This window comes from Canis lupus, chromosome 11, assembly GCF_003254725.2.
Source record: "Canis lupus dingo isolate Sandy chromosome 11, ASM325472v2, whole genome shotgun sequence".
NCBI classification, from domain to species: Eukaryota; Metazoa; Chordata; class Mammalia; order Carnivora; family Canidae; genus Canis; species Canis lupus.
Window position 1 is genome coordinate 62772026 of NC_064253.1, and position 18496 is coordinate 62790521.

At 45.2% G+C, this 18496-nt stretch overlaps 1 long non-coding RNA gene across 4 annotated transcripts in view; it reads left to right on the forward strand.

Annotated features, from left to right (window-relative positions):
- Positions 1-18496, forward strand: part of LOC112650137 (uncharacterized) — a 52820-nt gene that overhangs the window by 9498 nt on the left and 24826 nt on the right. The window lies entirely within an intron of this gene.

Sequence of the window (18496 nt, forward strand, 5' to 3'; positions counted from 1 at the left end):
GGGGCTAGGCTGGCAGGGCCCACAAGGCATTCAGCCGGTCCCAGCCCAGGTCTGGATTCCCAGATGGTGGAAAGCAACATGGTGGAGGGAAAAACACAGGGTGGGTTCATACCACCCTGAGTTTCATCTGCAGCCCCCTTCCCTTTGTATGATTATGAGCTGGAAGTGGTCCTCAGGCTCTGCTCTTCTGACCCCAGTTCTGAAGCATGAATCTGAGCATGTCACTTCCACGTTCGGTGTCCTTCACCTGTCCCTCCACTGCCTGTAGGAATCAGACTTTTTCAGGATGGATGTTGTTTGCCTCGTCTCTTGCCATTGGCATTTCTGCCAATGATTCCTTGAACGTGCCATGTTTTCTTTGTCTCTGCCTCTTCTTTTGCTATGTGTCATTCATTCTCCCCCCATTCCCCCGAGGATAACCATCCCTATCTTAGTGGCTCAGAGAATTCTTTTAGTCAACCCCAAGTTCAAAAACTCCCTCCCCACTGACCCTTCTTCACTTTCCTGTACCTAAAGTTGTTTCTACAAAGTCACCGTGTATGTATGTGTCAGTGCCAGGGACCCGACCAGAATCCAGGGAAGCAGGAATGAGTGGGACCTGCTGCCCTCCCAGCAGAGCCGACTTGTACCCAGGTAACTATAAGAATGCCATGACAGAGGACAGAACAGACAGTTGGGAAAAAACAGGAGAGGAGCTGGGCCTAGGGAGCGTGTGAAGGAAAGTTTCCTGAAAGAGATGCATGTGAAGCTGGAGTCTGAAGGGCACACGGGACTTGGCCAGTGGTGGATGGAGGATGAGAAGTCGAGTAATCCAGGCCAAGCAGCAGCATTGATGATGAAAGGATGATGAAAGGGCTTTAGGTTTCCCTGTCTTGTACCCTATTTGCATGTCTCCCCCATCGGGATAACAATTCCTCCTCATGCACTAATGGGGAGAGCGTAGTGTAGCATAGGACACAGATCAACAAATTATGATACCGTTTATGAGGTCAGAATGGCTTTATGATTTTTTAAATGGTTAAAGAAATTAACAAAATATTTTGTGACCCATACAAATTCTATAAAATTCAAATTTTGGTGTCCATAAAGATAGTTTTATTGGAACATGGCCATGCTCATTTGTTTTCATATTGTCTATGGCTGTTTTTATGCTATAGCAGCAGAATTGAGCAGCTGTGCCCTAGAACAGATGGCTCATGAAGCCTCAGATACTTCCTACCTGGCCCCTTACAGAAAACGTGTGTAGACGGCTGGTTTAGGCCATGGAATCGAACTGCCAGGGCTGCCTACGACTTGTGACACCGAGCAAAATTCTTAGCCTGCCTGTGTCTTTATTTCTTCACCCAAGGGTTGAAAATAGGGCTTTTAAGAAAACTGAGTTAGATGTTATTAAATATGAAATATTGGGACACCTGGGTGGCTCAGCAGTTGTCTGCCTTTGGCTTAGGACTTGATCTGGGGTCCTGGGATCAAATCCCGCATCAGGCTTCCTGCAGGAAGCCTGCCTCTCCCTCTGCTTGTGTCTCTGCCTCTCTCTGTGTGTCTCTCATGAATAAATAAATAAAATCTTTAAACAAATAAATATGAAATATTTAGAATAGTACCTTGCATGTAATAAATACTCAATAAATGATAATTATTACTGTAGAGGCTCCAGAACCCAGCAGCAGGCTGGGCACGCTCTATTACTCAAAGGATATTTATCAAAAGAATGAATGAGTGACTAGTGCATGGAGGTGTGTTCTGCGTCACCTGGTTCGTCTTGCCTTTTAAAAAGGCAGGGAAGGGGAACCCTGGCCTCAAACTGCCTTATTCCATTGCCTTTTCTCTTGCCAGCGCCCTCAGAGCATCTGCTAGCAATCTGGGTCTTGTGGCATTTTCCTTCTTGTGCTGTTAATTTTTAAATAAATTTCAGGCTGTGGATGATGGAGGGAAAAGCAGAGGGTTGGGGGGAGGGAATCCATAAAGCACGGACAGTGGGGAGCCGTAATTGTGGGGTTTCTGCACAAGAGATCATGTTTCCAAAGAGTAGGGGGCCCCCAACATAAACAATTTCTAGAAGAAAAAGACAAGAATCACCATTTCTCAGAGCCCATTTGTGAGTCCCGTAGGGAAGTGGTCCTCCTCAGCATTTGGAGCTTGTTTCAGCCTTTCAGGGAAGCAAGCACAGGGGCAATGGAGCAGGAGGCCGGTGGTGCTCACTTGTAAGCCGAATGCTTTTGTGGCTTTGAGACTCCGTTGTGGTTAGGAATAAAGCTCCTGTCCCTGACGAGGCATTTGTCCTTTAAATACCAGCCCACAATGCTCTGAATCCCTCCTGTAGATCTCTGGACTGATCCTTCAGGGTCGGTTTTGTCTCTAAATTGACCGGCACGCCAATGATTCTGAGCCCAGCCTCTTTGGGGGTCACTATAGACCCTGCCTCTACCTAGTTTTAGTCTCTACATTCATCCTAACATTAGTCTGAGAGGCCCTCAAATGACAGAGTGTGTGGATTCATGTCTGCCTGTCTACATATCCTCAGAAGTTAGCACAGACCAGAAGTGTGGGTGCCTCCAAGCATGTGTTGACTTGGAAACACACACACACACACACACACACAGCTAGAGAATCCTTTTCAACGTCCTGAATGTCCAGGGGTTGAGACCTGTCGGAAGAGAAATACCGCAGCCTGTGGGTTGACTGGTGACCCTACTGTGTTTACTGCTACCTTTGCTCCTTGTTTTCAGTCCCACCGCCTGTTCTAAGATGGGAAAGCATGCAGCGTGTGACTCTTACTCACTCACCTCCCAGTACATCGAGAACTGGAATCTAGCTTCAATAGTAATTACTATGATTATAGTTCCCCGTGGAACTCGTAGGGTGAGCTCCAAACACAATTCCTCAAGCTTTTCAAATCACTGCGTCGATTTGCTTATGAAAGACAGTTCTAATCAAAAGGGGTAATTACAATATTAAGTGCCAAGCCTTGGTGTGCAAACTCTTGAGTCATAAGATATTAAGCCTAATTTAACTCCACTGAAGGAGGCGTGCAGCATCATGCACTACGCTTTCGGAGTGGAGGTGAGCCCAAGCTGAAAACTTCACTCCAGGAAAGTGGACAAATTACTTGATCTATTAGCCATTCAATGATCACGTAGTATACGAGCCAGAGCAGGTGCCTTCGGGAGCTGTTTCCTCTATGAACTCCTCATGCTACAGGAGTTAAAGCAAGATCCCACCCTGCCTTACAAAACTCTTGGCTTTTTGGCTGTAATCACACTTACACCTGGCGGTGGGCCTAGCACCATCCATCCATCCATCCATCCATCCATCCATCCATCCATCCACTCATTCATTCAATATATATTGAGATTCACAGTCTGCCAGGTCCTGTGCCAGGCTTTGTGGATACTGAGAGAAATGAACAAAACATGCTCTTTGTCTTCAAGAAATTCACTGTTGCTTGGGGAAGTTAGGCTCACAGACAGGTGATTAACTCACAACGTGAAAGTGCTGTAAGTAATAATGTTCAAGAGGAAGAGAAAAAGAAATGTCCCAGCCTATCTTGATGCAGTCAGATGAGGCTCCTGGGGGAAGCTACCACCTGAGCTGATTCTAGAAGACTGCATGGGCAGGACAGGCTGTAGGGTGTCCCCAGCAGAGGGACCACTTCTGTCATATGAGGTGTGATAGAGTGAAAGAACTCTACATATTTCAAGAAACTATAAAGAGTTCACTGTGATTTTTAAGATTAATATGGCCACATCCATACTTAAATCCCCAAGCTCCTGAACAGAGAAGTGGCCTAGAAGAGGGACGATGGAGCTGGTAATAGGATGAGTCTTATTGGTCATATGAGGGCCATTCTAAGCACTTCTCTCAAGTGCTGTATTTTGAGGGAATTATGCAAAAATGTGGTGGCAATCAAGCAGACTGCACAAGCTCAGACCTTGACGCACACCACACACATAGACATAACTGCCTCGCCCCACAAAGCACGCAGGTGCTCCTGCTGGGTGTGGCAGCAACCAAATGGATGGTACCCTTTCACACATACAGAAAATGACCTGAGTGCTCTTGGGGACACACCCTCATCTTACAACCAAGTCTGATCTGGGGTTCATTAGCAGCAAAGAAAGTTTTCCCATAAAATGAGCAGAGTGATCAATCATACTAGCTGATAGAGTGCCCAGCTGATGAATGTGCGTGCTGCTTCTAATCACCTGTTTTCATTAACAATTGAGTCATCCTTCAATTTGGCTAAGGCACTAAAAAGAAAGACAGTGAACATTTGAATCCATTTAGTTCAGGATTTTTGATTTTTGTTGTTTAAGAACATGAAACCAAAGGTACCCAGGGAAGAAGAAAAGAGACATTCATTACATACTCTTGCTGCTCCATGCTCCTAATGTTTTTAAAACTCTAATAATCAGAGAAACACTGGTGATTCCTATTTTAAAAAATGAAAATTATGATTCCTATTTTTAAAAATGAAGACATGAAGACTCAGAGAGTTTAAACAATTAGCCAAAATCACCCAGGTAGTGAATTAAGCATGGTAACCTAAGGCAGTCCGATCCCTATCCCTGGCCTCTTGCAAGAAAACCCTGCTTTCTCTTCTGATAAAAATGAAGGAGGATAATTATATCTTTTCCCTCATCAGATAAATCATGTAAGTAAATCATTCTTCATTAAATTGATTATTTTTCTTTTGTCAAAGCTAAGGTGGGCCCGGCTGAGACACGGCCCATGAGAATAGCAGAGCAGTGGGTATGTGTCATTGCGTTCCTTCTGTGAGAACCCAAGTGAGACATGTTTGAACCAGCCACCATGTCTGCCACTGGTCCTGAGCCATGCTGCTCACCATGTTAACTGATACACGGCAACATTTAGAGAGCAGACATGCTGTGGATCCTCATCAGGGGAAGTTCTGGGGCCAAAGAGGCCAAGTTCACGTACTTGATCTCTTGATCTAATGAGCTTCATCATATTCTTCTCTTGCTGGATTACAAGAGAGGCTGGACAGAAAGTGTCCTGTTGTACACAAATCCATCCATCTACAGGAATACTCACTCTGAGTGTGGGGTCAATGACAAGATCTCAGCCCCCGCGCAGGGCCTAATGATCTGAGACACAGAAATGAAGCATCCAGACAGCCCTCAAGGCTTGAGACTTCCAAAGTAAGGCTTGGTAGTCTCTTGTCCCCTTTGGGTTAGGAATAACTAGAGATCTTTTGGGCCTGATCAGGTTGGAAGGATGAGTGTTTTTCTTTAAGCTGTTTGAATGAATAAATAATTGACTGGAATTCTTTTTTTTTTACCATTTGAGACTTTCTTTTTGTTACTGAATGAATAATGGCAATAATTAACTGGTGCTTTGCTCATTACTTCCTAAGGTCATGAGTAATGCTCATAATCTCTCTATCCTTGTTTGGAACCACTTTAATTCCTTGCAATGATTTTTAAAAAACAAACAAACAAACACAAACAAAAAAGCTATGAGGTTTCCTTTGATTTTTCCCCGTTTCAATTCTACGTGAGTTGGAATACGAAGAGACTCTGTTCTTGCTCCTTCTGGTTCAACAGTTTAAAAGCCTGACTAATAGAATCCCATCCCAGGAATCAAACAGTGATGCTGAGCTCTTCCTTGGGAGGTTTTCAGAGAGGCTTGAAGATTTAGCAGCAAGGTTACCCTGGGTCATACTCTTCAGACTTTTCTGATAACTAACTTCCTGGGAAGCTGGATTTGGATTTGCCTGTCGTTTCCAGGCTTTGGTATATAGTGGGGGAAAGAACAGTGGGAGATTCGTCAAATGCCACCATTTCTAGACTCAGGTCTGCTCCAGTCAGGAGCTCGGTGACCTTGGATTGTTCATGTCCACTCTCTAGAATTTAGTTTTCTTCTCTATAAGGTAAAATGTTGTGCCAGAAAGCTTCTCATAGTTATGAAGGCTTCAGTTTAATAACACAGCAAACGTTTACTGAACCTCTACTTTGGGGGAACGTGGTACTAAGTGCTGCAAATAAAAAGGTGAATCATAAGTGGTGTTGTCTCCTGAGTTTTCTGGATTGGATCTAGGAGGGAGAGGCAGATACAGACTGTTGACATAATGTGTATGCTGTCTTAGATATGTATATGATTTATTATTCTATGAAATATTCCCTTTACATGGACAAAATGGCTTTTGAATCAGTGGAGTAAGAGGAAATTACATCACAGAGGTGTCCAGCGTGAGAGCTGGAGTCAAAGCTTATGGAAAAACTGATTTATCTGGGGCCACTCATTCAGTTCTCAGTGTTGTTGTTTCTATCTTCACACAGCAGAGTCTCCCGCATAAAGGCAATGACGAGCCATGGAGATGGAAGCTCTGTAAACAAGCCTGTTATTAATCATTATCATAATGATCTGAACCAACCTGCTGAGCTTTTTGATGTTTGCTCAACTCTAAGGATTAAGATGCAAATCGGGGTGTGATTTCTATCATTGCTGCATTAGGATCTGTGGTCCATTAATCCCAGGCTACGAGTGACCAGAGGTAACCTCAAATAGACATCCCGGGAGGTGAAATGCACCACCTGCCCCCTTCCCTAGCTCACACGAAACCTGGGGAGAGGTTTTCTGGATGGAATTCAGCCAGAATGGTATACTTTGCCTCTACTCCAGAGTCATCAAAAATATTTTCCTAGTGTTTCCCTTCAAGCCGAATCCCCAGTGGCCATGGGAACTTGCCAAACAAGATACTTTCCAAGAGGAATATCTTCATAACAAAATCTGTAAAAGATGAAAGAAAGTGTGTGTGTGTGTGGGGGGGGCATGTACTCCAACATTAAGACTCCAGGCATGAACCTAAGATCTAAACACATGGCAAAATGATGTCAGGGGACTGACTGCTTTTCGTCCTTTAGGAGAGGAGACCTAGAGTCGAATCTTAGCCCCGTCCCTGCTTTGTGTATCACCCGAATGAATGGCGGGGCCATCAGGACCATAGCATTTAGAAACACGTAAATGTTGGGTTCTGTTAAGTGCCCTAATGACCTGGCTCACATAAACTAATCTCTCTAAAATGAGAATAGTAATATATACATTCCTTACAGGCTGGTTGTGCTATAACAATCCTTCTGTAACCATTAAGTATAAATTGGAAGGAAGGTATCTCACAGACGGGAGCTGTCTGTGAGCTCAGAGCAGCGGTGATGAGGGCAAACACACCCACTTACAAGCCCCCCGTGACCTCTCCCCCACTCTCCCGGCTCCCAGGAGGGTGCAGCAGCATTTCCCTCCTTTCCAAACTCTTATCTATCAGTTTTACTTGCACCAGGGATGTGACCATGCTGATGGGCTAACCTGGGGAATAGGGTCTAGCCTGGGATTTGAACTTCTCTGAACGAGGTGAAGTGATAATGTCAGGAGGTCAAATCATTAATACTCTCAGGGTCTCTCCCCAAAGTAGGTTCCTTGCCTTTTACCATCTACATCAAATTATGTGTACACATCTACCGAAACCCCCGTGACAAGCTTCCCCAGTGGCTCTAGTTCCCTTTAGGGCAGACTCAACCAGTGGCCAGGAGGCCTCGGCAGTTTGCAGAGTCCTGGCATACCATCCTTGCACCTGCTCCCAGTGATACTTTCCCATGTCAGTCCTCTTTTCTGAGACTGAGAAACAGACCACAACAGGGAAAACAGCCCTAAAAGTCTAACAGCAGAGTTTCATGAGAAAATGATAGGAAAACATAAAAGCTACCTGATAGGAAACAAAAGGGTGAGGAATGCCCCCCATCCCTCGGTGTGCAGGTGAGAGTTTTGTAAGCCATCAGGTGTCTGTGCAGATAGATGTCGGGGTGGCTGTTGCACCACGTGAGGTGAGCCCTCCTGGTCTCCTGTTTCTGTCGTCTGAACGAGCGGGCTCCTTGGGAAAACCCTGGACTCTAATGGACAGCCTGGTTGCACTGAGGGAAGATGACTCACTTCAGACAAGCAAAAGGGATGTCTCCGAGGAATTTATCTTTTTGCATCTATCCCACCCTCTCCCCGGGCCCAGCAGAGCACCTGACACCAGGTAGGCACCCTGTGAACTAAGAATTTTCTCTCATTCTGTTAGTTTATTGGGTACCCCCTAAGGATCCTGCACGTTACCCTGTAGTCCTCTAAACACACTTCAACATCCCTTTTGTGATCTCTCTCCAAGAGCATGCTACAGCTCACTTTGGAGAGACCGTGGACGGTGCACGCTGTGTTATGCCTGGTGGTTCCTTTAAGGCAACCAGGAATCTACCTGCCGGGGCTGTTCCCTTAAAGGAAGTCTCCCTTTCAATTCCTCTGTCTACACAGGCTGCATGTGTGAACATATGCTCAGGTCCCATGTTTTATGGAAACGGCACTGAATCATTTTGCAACAAAAGAAGGGCTTTGGATGCTTTGGGGAGGTGTGGCTGAGTGGCAGGATCTGGGCAAACCAGTTGAATGGGTGTGCCCCGAAGCAGCCAATGGCCTACTCTGGAGGGAACTGGTACAGAAACCAGAATGAAGTATGATTACAGACCATCTCAAGCATTCCTGCCGGTAATCCTGGGATGCCGTATTCTTTCCGACACATGGAAAGAGGATCCTAGCCAGTGGACGGCCTGTTGCTCACCAGAGCGAGTTACTCATACCTTTCCACCCAGACCCTCCCAGGCTCTCTACAGAGCTTCCTGCCAGCAGTTTCAGGTCTTCTCTTCAAGGAGCCCCAGAAGTTCCCAGAGTTGCCTTCGGGTCAATTGTAAGAGCAAGGAGATGGGATGAGATGGTTTTCGAATTCTCAACTTCAGCAATAGCAGCTCTGAGACTGTTTCAAGTCTTGAGGTTCTTTTAATGATTAAAAAATATATGTATATATAGAGAATACTTCTAGGACACCTGGGGAGCTCAGTGGTTGAATGTCTGCCTTCGGCTCAGGGCGTGATCCCAGGGTCCTGGGATCGAGTCCCACATCGGGCTCCCAGCATGGAGCCTGCTTCTCCCTCTGCCTGTGTCTTTACCTCTCTCTGTGTGTCTCTCATGAGTAAATAAATAAAATCTTTTAAAAAATAAAAATTAAAAAATAGTACTTCTGCTTTAGAAAACATTAGAAAATCCTTCCTTCTTTCTCTCTCTTCCTTTCTCTATCTTTCTTTCTTTCATTCCCTTCTCTTTTCTCTTTTCTTTTCTTTTATTTTTTGAAGATAGACAAACCTAGGCCCAGGAGATGAAAAGTGAAACTGATTCCTCCGAGGTCACCGAAGATTTCCACATTACCAAATTTAATTCTCTTCCTAGTTCATGTCTTGGCCACATTTGACTCTGTTTACCAATCTGCTTTGGAAAGCTATTCTTCTCTTGGCTTCCAAGAACACACTCTTCTGGAGTTTACCCTTTGATACTGGATGTTGCCCTCTGTTACCTGCTGCTGGGCCCCCACATGCCACCTCCAAATACTGTCCTTTCTAGGACTCTGCCCTGGGATCCTTCTTCGACTGTAGGCTCTTCCCAGCTTTCAATGCCGTGTGAATGCCAGTGATTCCTACTTGCACGTCTACAGTTCTGACCTCTGCCACTGAACTCAAGACTAGTACGTACAGCTTCTTGTCTTTTCCATTTGGGTATCCACTAGACATCTCAAACTTAACATTTGGAGGACAGAGTCTTGGATCTCCCACCTCCAGCCTATACCTGCATGGCTGTCCCCATCCAGTGACCAGCAGCCTCTGTGCCACCTGGAACGTGAACCAGAGTAGTAGTCCCCGGTGCACAATGTGTTGCCAACAGGATTGCCTCAAGCATTTTGGCTAAAAACCCAGGAACCGTTCTTGATCGCCTCCTTCTCTAACCCCTACCTTCAGTTGCTCAATATCAGGACTCTGGTTCATCAAGTCCTGCTCCACAGACACCATCTGAACCTGTGCTATTCACCTACAGTAATGGAATAGCATCTTACCTGGTCTCATTGCTCATTCTCCTGCCGCCACTTATCTCACCATCCAGGTCTCTCTTAGACTCGAAAATGTAAATCAAACCATATTACTCTCCTGCTCAAAACCTTCCCCTGACCACCTGCTGCACTTGGTCTAAAATCCACGTTCTTACCCCGGGCCTAAGGGGCCCTCTACCTTCTTTAATGACCTCAGGTGGTATTATTCTCACCCTCCCTTCCCAAGCTCCAGGCACAGGGGCTTCCTTCCGACCCCTGGAGCATTCCAAGTTCAGTTTCACATGGGCCCCTCAGCCCATGGCCTAGGCCTCAAAGTCTCATTGTCATTGCCGGCCTTCAGAAATGCCTTCCTTGACCCAGTTTTCAAGTGTGGCCTTTTCAGATACTTTCTCACATGTTTTCTTATTTTATTTCGATCACAGCACTTACAATTATCCACCTTTTCTTCTTTCGGTTTCTCTCATGCATAGTTTGAGGCCCTGTCTCCCTCCCCTCAAGGTCCTTAAGAGTAGGAACCTTGCCTGGCATGTGCCATGCTTTCTCCCCAGTCCCTAGGATCATACGGTGGCACATAATTGCTATTCAACAGGAACATCTTTAGCAAAGCAATGAAAGTGACAGCCCCTGGTCAGACCGAGACTCTGATCAGACTTCCAGACTCCCACGTCACGGAGGGACTCATGAGACTGACTTCAGGTGTCTCTGTTCAGAACGGAGTGTGTCATGGATTTACGTAATGTCTTCCTTCCCATGGAGCAAAATAAATAAATAAATAAAGTTCCCTGAGATAGAATCTCTGGAGTCATGGGGATATTTTACTGCCTAGAAAATAATCTACTTGTTCAATAAACATTTATTGAGAGCCTATTACACGGCACCGTCAGGCATCAGGAAGATAGCCATGACTAAGACGCAGTCCCCACCCTCTTCTCTAGACGAGGAGACACCTAAGCAGATGATGACAGCATTCAAATTTTAGTGGACAGAATAATAGCTAGCGCACACTGAGCATTTATTATGAATGGGCACTCTCCTGAAAGTTTTAAGGGCTTAACACCTTCATTTCCGACAGCAAGCCTGTGTGGTATTTACTATTCCTCCCCATGTGTCCCAGCTGAGGAAACTAAGGCAGAGGTGAGGTGGTTTGCTCAAGGCCAGAGAAGCAGCAGGTACAGAGCAGGGCCTTGGACCTGGGAATCCGCCACTGAGGGCATCTTCGTGGTCACCCTGCCGTACTGCTCCTCTCATGGGGTGTGCGGCAGGTGACAGAGGACCAGAAGGCTCCTGTGTCCCTCTACCCTCAGTGGTCAGGGAGACGCAGCAAAGGCTTCACCGTGCAGATGACATGTGAGCTTGGATCTGGCAGGATGAGAGGGGAGGGGTCTGCCCTGGGGGCACCTCGAGGTGGAGAGCTCAGCCGCTGCGCTGTGAAAGGACCAGACTGTCTCGGAAGTGTGTGGGGTCTGTGCAGCTGGCGCTCGGTCAGGAGCCAGGAGGGGTGGCAGCTAGAACCGGAGACAGATGCAGGGGCCGGGATGAGAGGGTTCTCCTCCTGCAGGTGAAGGCGTGTAAGTCTGACACCCTTGGCCATGGGGGGCAAGTGGAGATGGCCACGCCAGTGAATTACTCATTCTAGGCTTGCTTAGAAATGCTGCAGGTTCGTGCAAAGGGTGGCCGGGGGAAGCGGGGAAGGACGTAGAGAGAATAGGCAGTGGTCGCAGCGGTCGGGGCAGCAGGTGCAGAGGCCTGTCCGGCTCCCGCAGGGGAGAGAGGGGCGTCCAATGCTACGTGTGCAAGGTCAGGAGGGCAGGGGCTCGGGGTAGGCTAAGTGTGCTCCCCTGAGGCGTGTGTGGGCCATTTCTCCAGCGACCAGGGAGGTCAGCAAAGTCCCCCTGGCTCGGCTGCTCCACCCTCTGGCTCCAGCCACCCGTTGCAGGGGCTCTGGGGACAGAATCTCCTTGGCCCTGCTGTGGCTTCAGGCCCTGCTAGGAAAAGGCCACTGTCTTCTGGGTCATGGTGGCACCTCAGCTTGGCCCAGAAGTGATGTCGATGCATTTTCGTCCCGCCTGTCCATCACTGTTCTTTCACAACAGGATTTACAGACACGCTGAGGTCATGCCAGACGTATTAACGTGTTTGTTAGATTATTATCATTTTGTCGTTCCCCTGGTTGGTTACAGGGGATGAGTTCTGCTGGCATTTGGACAAGAAAGCCCAGGAATTACCATGATCTTGCTCTACCCTTGCTAGATGGAAATGATCAGAGAAGAAAACGTCAGTACCCTCGGACCCTTGCAGACCACCCCTTGCCCTCAGGAAGAGCAGTAGCTACAGATTTCTCCCGCAGCACTCAAAATCAGTAGCAAGAAGGGTTTGGGGTTTTGAATCTTGTTTTTAATGGAGCTATTTCTGCCCCTAAAGTTTATTCTATTAAACTAGTTACAATGAATTTTATTTCGTTTTTATTTTATTTTATTTTTTAAAGATTTTATGTATTTATTTATTTGAGAGCAAGAGAACACACTGGAGAGCTAAGCAGGGAGCCCTACACAGGGCTCGATCCCAGGACCCTGGGTTCGTCACCTGGTCCCAAGGCAGACGATTATAACTGACTGAGCCACCCAGGAGGCCCACTTGGTAAGAAAGAAATCCTACATAGAAAGAAGGAATACCACTGACCTTCCCGGTGTAAGAGTTGTTTTCTGTGGTGAAGATCTGATTGGAGCCACCTGTTCCCTTATCACTTGTCCTGCTATGAATAGAAGTTGCCCTACCATCACCTTCGCCTGCCCTCCTCACCTGAGCATTTCTTTCTTTCTTTTTTTTTTTTTAAAGGTTTTATTTATTTATTACACACACGGAGAAGCAGGCTCCATGCAGGGAGCACTGATGTGGGACTCGATCCCTGGTCTCCAGGATCATGCCCTGGGCCAAAGGTGGGCGCTAAACCCCTGAGCCACCCAGGGATCCCCATCACCTGAGCATTTCAAAGAAGCTTGTCTCTATCACACTTACACTTATCTGGGAGTTTAGAGGAGGAACGGCTGACAGTGATTTGCTCCTCAAATGCCTTGATAGTTTGGAAAAAAAACTCTAGGTTTTTTTCTATTAATCTCCTGGAAAACAAGATCATATCTTTATTGAAATAAATTTATTTCAAATTTATTTATTGAAATAAATAAATAAATAAATCGATTCCTGATCCCAATGCCTAAAAATACAGTTGTTATCCAATATAGCAATTTTAACAAAATCTCACTCTCCTAAATTGGTTGTTTTTGTGATTCTCTGTATTTTGTGATTCGGCCTACAACACGTGCTTGCAGGTAGCTGCAGATGTTTTCAGACTTGGGCATCTCTTACCAGCCTGGAGATTCCACTGGTCTTACCACGTTAGGGAAGGCTGTGAGCCACGATGCTGGAGATCTCAGTGCTCTGAGGGGCTGTCGCAATAGATTACATTGTGGTTGCAATTGTTCAGGGCAGAACTTTTAAACACGTTTAAAAAAGTTGAAACACAAGTTGTGGGAGATGTTTTAAGGAAAAAACAATATTTCCATTATGTATGAAGTTGGAGATACGGTACTTTTTTTTGGCTTGGAGAGTCACAATACAACAAAAGAAACTGTGTTTTGTTCAAATTTCTTTAAGCATGGCATCTGCTTAGGGTAACACTTGTAATAAACATAGAACTATGGTGCATCTGTGTGTGTGTGTGTACTAGTGCAAGACAGTTTCAAAGATTTTTTTTTTTAGAGAGAGAGAAAGAGTGTGTGAGCAGCAGGGGAGGGGCAGAGGGAGAGGGGGAGAGAGAATCTTAAACAGGTTCCATGCTCAACACGGACCCTGATGTGGGACTCAATCTCACGACCCTGCGATCATGACCTGAGCCGAAATCAAGAATTGGATGCTTAACTAACTGAGCCACCCACGCACCCCACAATGAATGATTTTCTAATGTTTCCCTAAAAAATGCAAAATGCAAGACCACTGTCCTATATGAGGATGTCCCATTCAGGTTGTATCACCACTAATTCTTTTCCAGTGGATTTTTCAAAGCTTCAGGTTGTCAGTTGTAAGTTCATTTTATGATCTTCCCAGTCTCACTACCTTGCATACCATGGCATTTTCCTTCCTCATCAAATTTGTGGGAAGAATGGTCTAGGTCTTCTCCTAGCTCCTGTTCACCTTCTACTTGCTAGTTAATTGCACTGCACCACCAGCAGGTGCCACAGAAAAGAAGCTTAATGGCAGTTCCCGACCCTTTCTGAACCAATTGATAATGTTACAAAATAATTCAACTCTGGGAATGCCGTCTTCCTCAAGCTTTTAGGATATTGAACTGCCTTTTCCTAGGATCTCAGCCCTCCGTTCTCTGCCTCTATACATCCCACACTTTTCTCCCTCATCCAAATAGTAAATGAGCTACCGATTAACCATCTGTTATTCACTTTATATATTTCATCTCATTTGACCTTCACAGTGGAAGTAAGCTTTAGTGGCCTCATTTTACCGTTGAGAAACCAAGGTTCAGGGAGCTCAAGATACCTACTTAAGGTCACACAGCTAATAAGTGGCCGATAAGAAACTGCATTTGGATTTGTCAAATTCTGTATTATTTTCTCTACTCCTATATCTCAAACTGGGTATGAGTGTCCTAGATGAGAGGGCAGGTAAAACTGTTGGCCAGTAATGTTGAATCCAGTAGGCTATCTATACTCCTTTAGCATCATGGGGAGAAAGTATGTACTTTAAAATATTTTCGTGGTAAAACAAATCAAATTTTTTTTAAAGATTGTATTTATTTATTAGAGACACAAAGAGAGAGAGAGAGAGAGAGAGAGAGAGAGAGAGGCAGAGACACAGGCAGAGGGAGAAGCAGGCTCCATGCAGGGAGCCCAACGTGGGACTCGATCCCAGATCTCCAGGATCAGGCCCTGGGCCGAAGGCGGCACTAAACCGCTGAGCCACCAGGGCTGCCCCCAAATCAAATCTTAATAGGTGCTAAAATACATATTTCAAAAGAACTTTTTTTAATTAAGTAGGCTCCACATCCAGTGTAGAGTCCCAATACAGGGCTTGAACTCATGATTTTAAGATCAAGATCTGAGCTGAGAGTAAGAGTCAGATGCTTAGCCAACTGAGCCACCCAGGTGCCCCTCAAATGAATTTTTAAGATGAGACTTGCCACTGCAGTGAAATGTGCTTTTTTTAAAAAAAAAAGATCTATTTATTTATTTATTTATTTATTTATTTATCTATCTATCTACTTATGCATTATTTATTTATTTGAGAGAGAGAACGAGAGAGGTGGGAGGGAGGGAGGGAGTGCAAGCAGGGGGAGGAACAGAGGAGAGGGAGACTCTCCAGCAGACTCCCTGCTGAGTAAGGTGCCTAGTACAGGGTTCAATCTGATGATGCTGAGATCACGACCTAAGCCCAAATCAAGAGTCAGATCTACACTTTTCTAGATTGCTAGCTTCCAATTTTCCTTTCCATGGATGCCACTGATTCACTTATTCTTTCTTCATAAGAACTTTACTTACATTTTTTAACTTACAGGACAACTCTATCTCCATGTGTATCCAGAAACCGCATACTAAACATTTTAAAAAATGAAATTCCTTGTATATCCTTCCCAACATGCTCCTCCTCCATGAGATTTACTGCTCTTTTCCCAATCATTCCTACTGGAAACATGCAGACTTCCTTGGGACCCACGTTTGTCTTATCCTGACATTTGTAGAGTTTGGAACATCAGTTGTCTGGTGGTTGTCCTCCTTTCTCCTTGTGGCCATCCTGGGTCAGTCTCTCATTAGTCCTTGTTTCTCTCAGTGGTTCTCAAATGGGCAATTTTTTCCCCCCAAGGAACAGCTGGCAGTGTCTGGAGACATTTTTGGTTGCCTTGATTGGCATCTGTTGGGCAGGGACCAAGGATGCTGCTTAAAAAAAAAAAACTTAGCTATTACGATGGTCCGTGGTCCTCCGAAGCTCAACCCTACCAAAGAAATCATAAGAATTTCTCTCATTAGGGATAATTTACATTTTAATTTATGCTTTCACTTTGTTGGGGATTGGGTGATGATAATTCTTTTTAAAGATTGAGAAATGATGTTTTAGAATAAAGTAAAGGGTATATGAATAAACAGGCTTACATATTTTTAAACTCATAGAAAAATGTTAAAATATTCAATTCTTTTGGGGCTCCTGGGTGGCTCAGTGGCTAAGTGTCCAACTCTTGGTTTCAGCTCAGGTCATGGTCTCAGGGTCCTAGGATTGAGCCTCAAGTCAGGCTCCATGCTTAGCACGGAGTCTGCTTGTCCCTCTCTCTCCTGCTCTGTTCCTCTCCCTGCTCGTATGTGTGCTCTTTCTCTCCTTCTCTATCTCAAATAGGCAAATAAAATCTTTAAAAAGATTCAATTCATTCATTTGTAAACAATAAAGAAAATATAAAGCGCTTCAAAGTTGGTTGTGATTTTCTCATGTATTTCTTTCTTCATTTTATCTATAAGGAAAATGAGGCCCAGAGGAATGAGGTACATTAATTCATTAAGATCTCGGGGGACTGCCTACTAATTTGCAGGGTTTCCAAGGTTTAAGAGAACTAATGCAAAGAAAGCACTGAGGAGCAAGCTTGGCACAGGCTTCACACCATGATATTAGCTAGTAGAATCAGCGGTACCAGAACCAGCAACAGCACCATTACTCCTGTTTTTATTACATCCCAGGTTCTGTGATCAGGTGTGGGGAATAAGCTCACACTCTATTTGTAAGGCAGGAAATCACCATAGGATGCATAATTGCAAACTATGGTAAAATCAGGGAGCTACGAGAGTGTGTAACAGGAGGAACTGATTTAGTGATAGAGAGGAGGGGCCAGGAGAAATGAGGAAGGCTCCCAAAGGCAAAGATAATGAACTGAGATCTGAAGAATGAGTTGAGTTAAGTGGGTGAATTAGGATGTGAAAAGTGATCCCTCGGGAGGACCAAAGTATATCAAGGTTTCTGAGCAGAAGGTAATATGGAAAATATTTGATAGTCAGAAGTACCATCATGCCTGGAGCCCAGAGAGCAAGGCAGAAAGTGGCTTAGGATGAGTCTACAGGGGTAAACTGAGCCTTGTAGACCGTAGCAAGAGATTTAGTTTTATGCTAAGGAAATTGGAGCTGCTGAGGATTTTATGTAAGCAAGTGCTGTGCTATGTATGATGTGCTGTGACCTAGGCTACCGTGGGGAGAACAGATTGGGGGAGGATGAACAGCAAAAATAGAAGGGGAGTGATCAGTTAAGAGTTCTTGCAGTAGCTCAGGCCTAAGGTGATAGTAGTGGGAATGACATGTGTGAATTTGAAGACATTTAGAAGGCAAAACTGGTAAGAATGGATTATATGTAGAGTGTGGGTGAGATAGAGGTGTTGAGGACAATCTGTGGGCTTTGAGCTTGGGGAACTGCATGGATGGTTAGGAAGGCCACGTAGTTAGGAAGTAGCAGAGGCAGACCTGTGATCCAAAGCTTAGGCCAATGACCTATAACACGTTGCAGCTTGTTCCCAGTGGCTGTGGTTGATCGACTTCTGCCCCATTTCTTGTTGAAACATTATACCCCTGGATATGGCCCTCATGGAAACGTTCTTTCCAAGGTAGAAGCTTCTAATAATCTTGGACTTGCAGTTAGGGGATCTAAGTTAGAATTTCTGTAGCATGGGCAGGCCACTCCAAATTGCTCTACTGGCATCCTCATTCTGTTAAATGCAGACGGTCAAAATACCCACTTCCAAGGTTAGTGCTGGGGACAGGGCGGTAGAACGGAGCCAGTCTACAGTGTGTACATCTGAACTTAAAGACTGGGCACCACACACCATTCTGTTCCTCAAGTCACGATTGTATCTTTTTCTCTATCAGTTGTTCTTGGGACATGCAGGCCAAGAGGAGCTTTTGGTTGGATGTCTTTGTTCTGGAGTCCCAGGCTACGTGTTAGACGCTCAGGAAGTGTGTGGTGCAAAACCTGCCCCTCACTCTGTCTCTTGCCATCAGCAGGTGGACCACTAAATTGTTCTGTGTTTGAGGTCCAGAAATAAAACACATAGTTAAGAGCCCAAGTAAGGCAGATAATCTCCAAGTTAGTGTGTCAGAGTCATCCGTGATGGCTTTTTCAAAACAGATTCCTGGGTCCTAATCCCCCTAGATATTGTAATTTGGTGAGCCAGCAGGTAGACAAAGGATCAAATTTTCAGAAGCTTGGAAGGTAAAACTAAGGCTGGTTACATAAGTGCAGCCCTGAAAGAAACGCAAGCTTAGAGTATTGCCGATTTGGCTGGAATTCTTTGAGGGCAGAAACCCTGTCAGGTTCCCTACACCAGAGTCTAGTGGAGTGTTAAACAAACATTTGAGCTAAATTGAACAAATCACTGAGTTTTGTTAAGTTGAATTACTATACCATGGCTTTATTTTCCTTCTCATCCTTCCCAAGTCAAGTGTTGACAAATTTGCTACAATTTTAGGAACAATGGACTTGAGAAAGAGGGATAAGGTTCGGGAAAACATGTGTGTGTTTGTGTGTGTGTGTGTT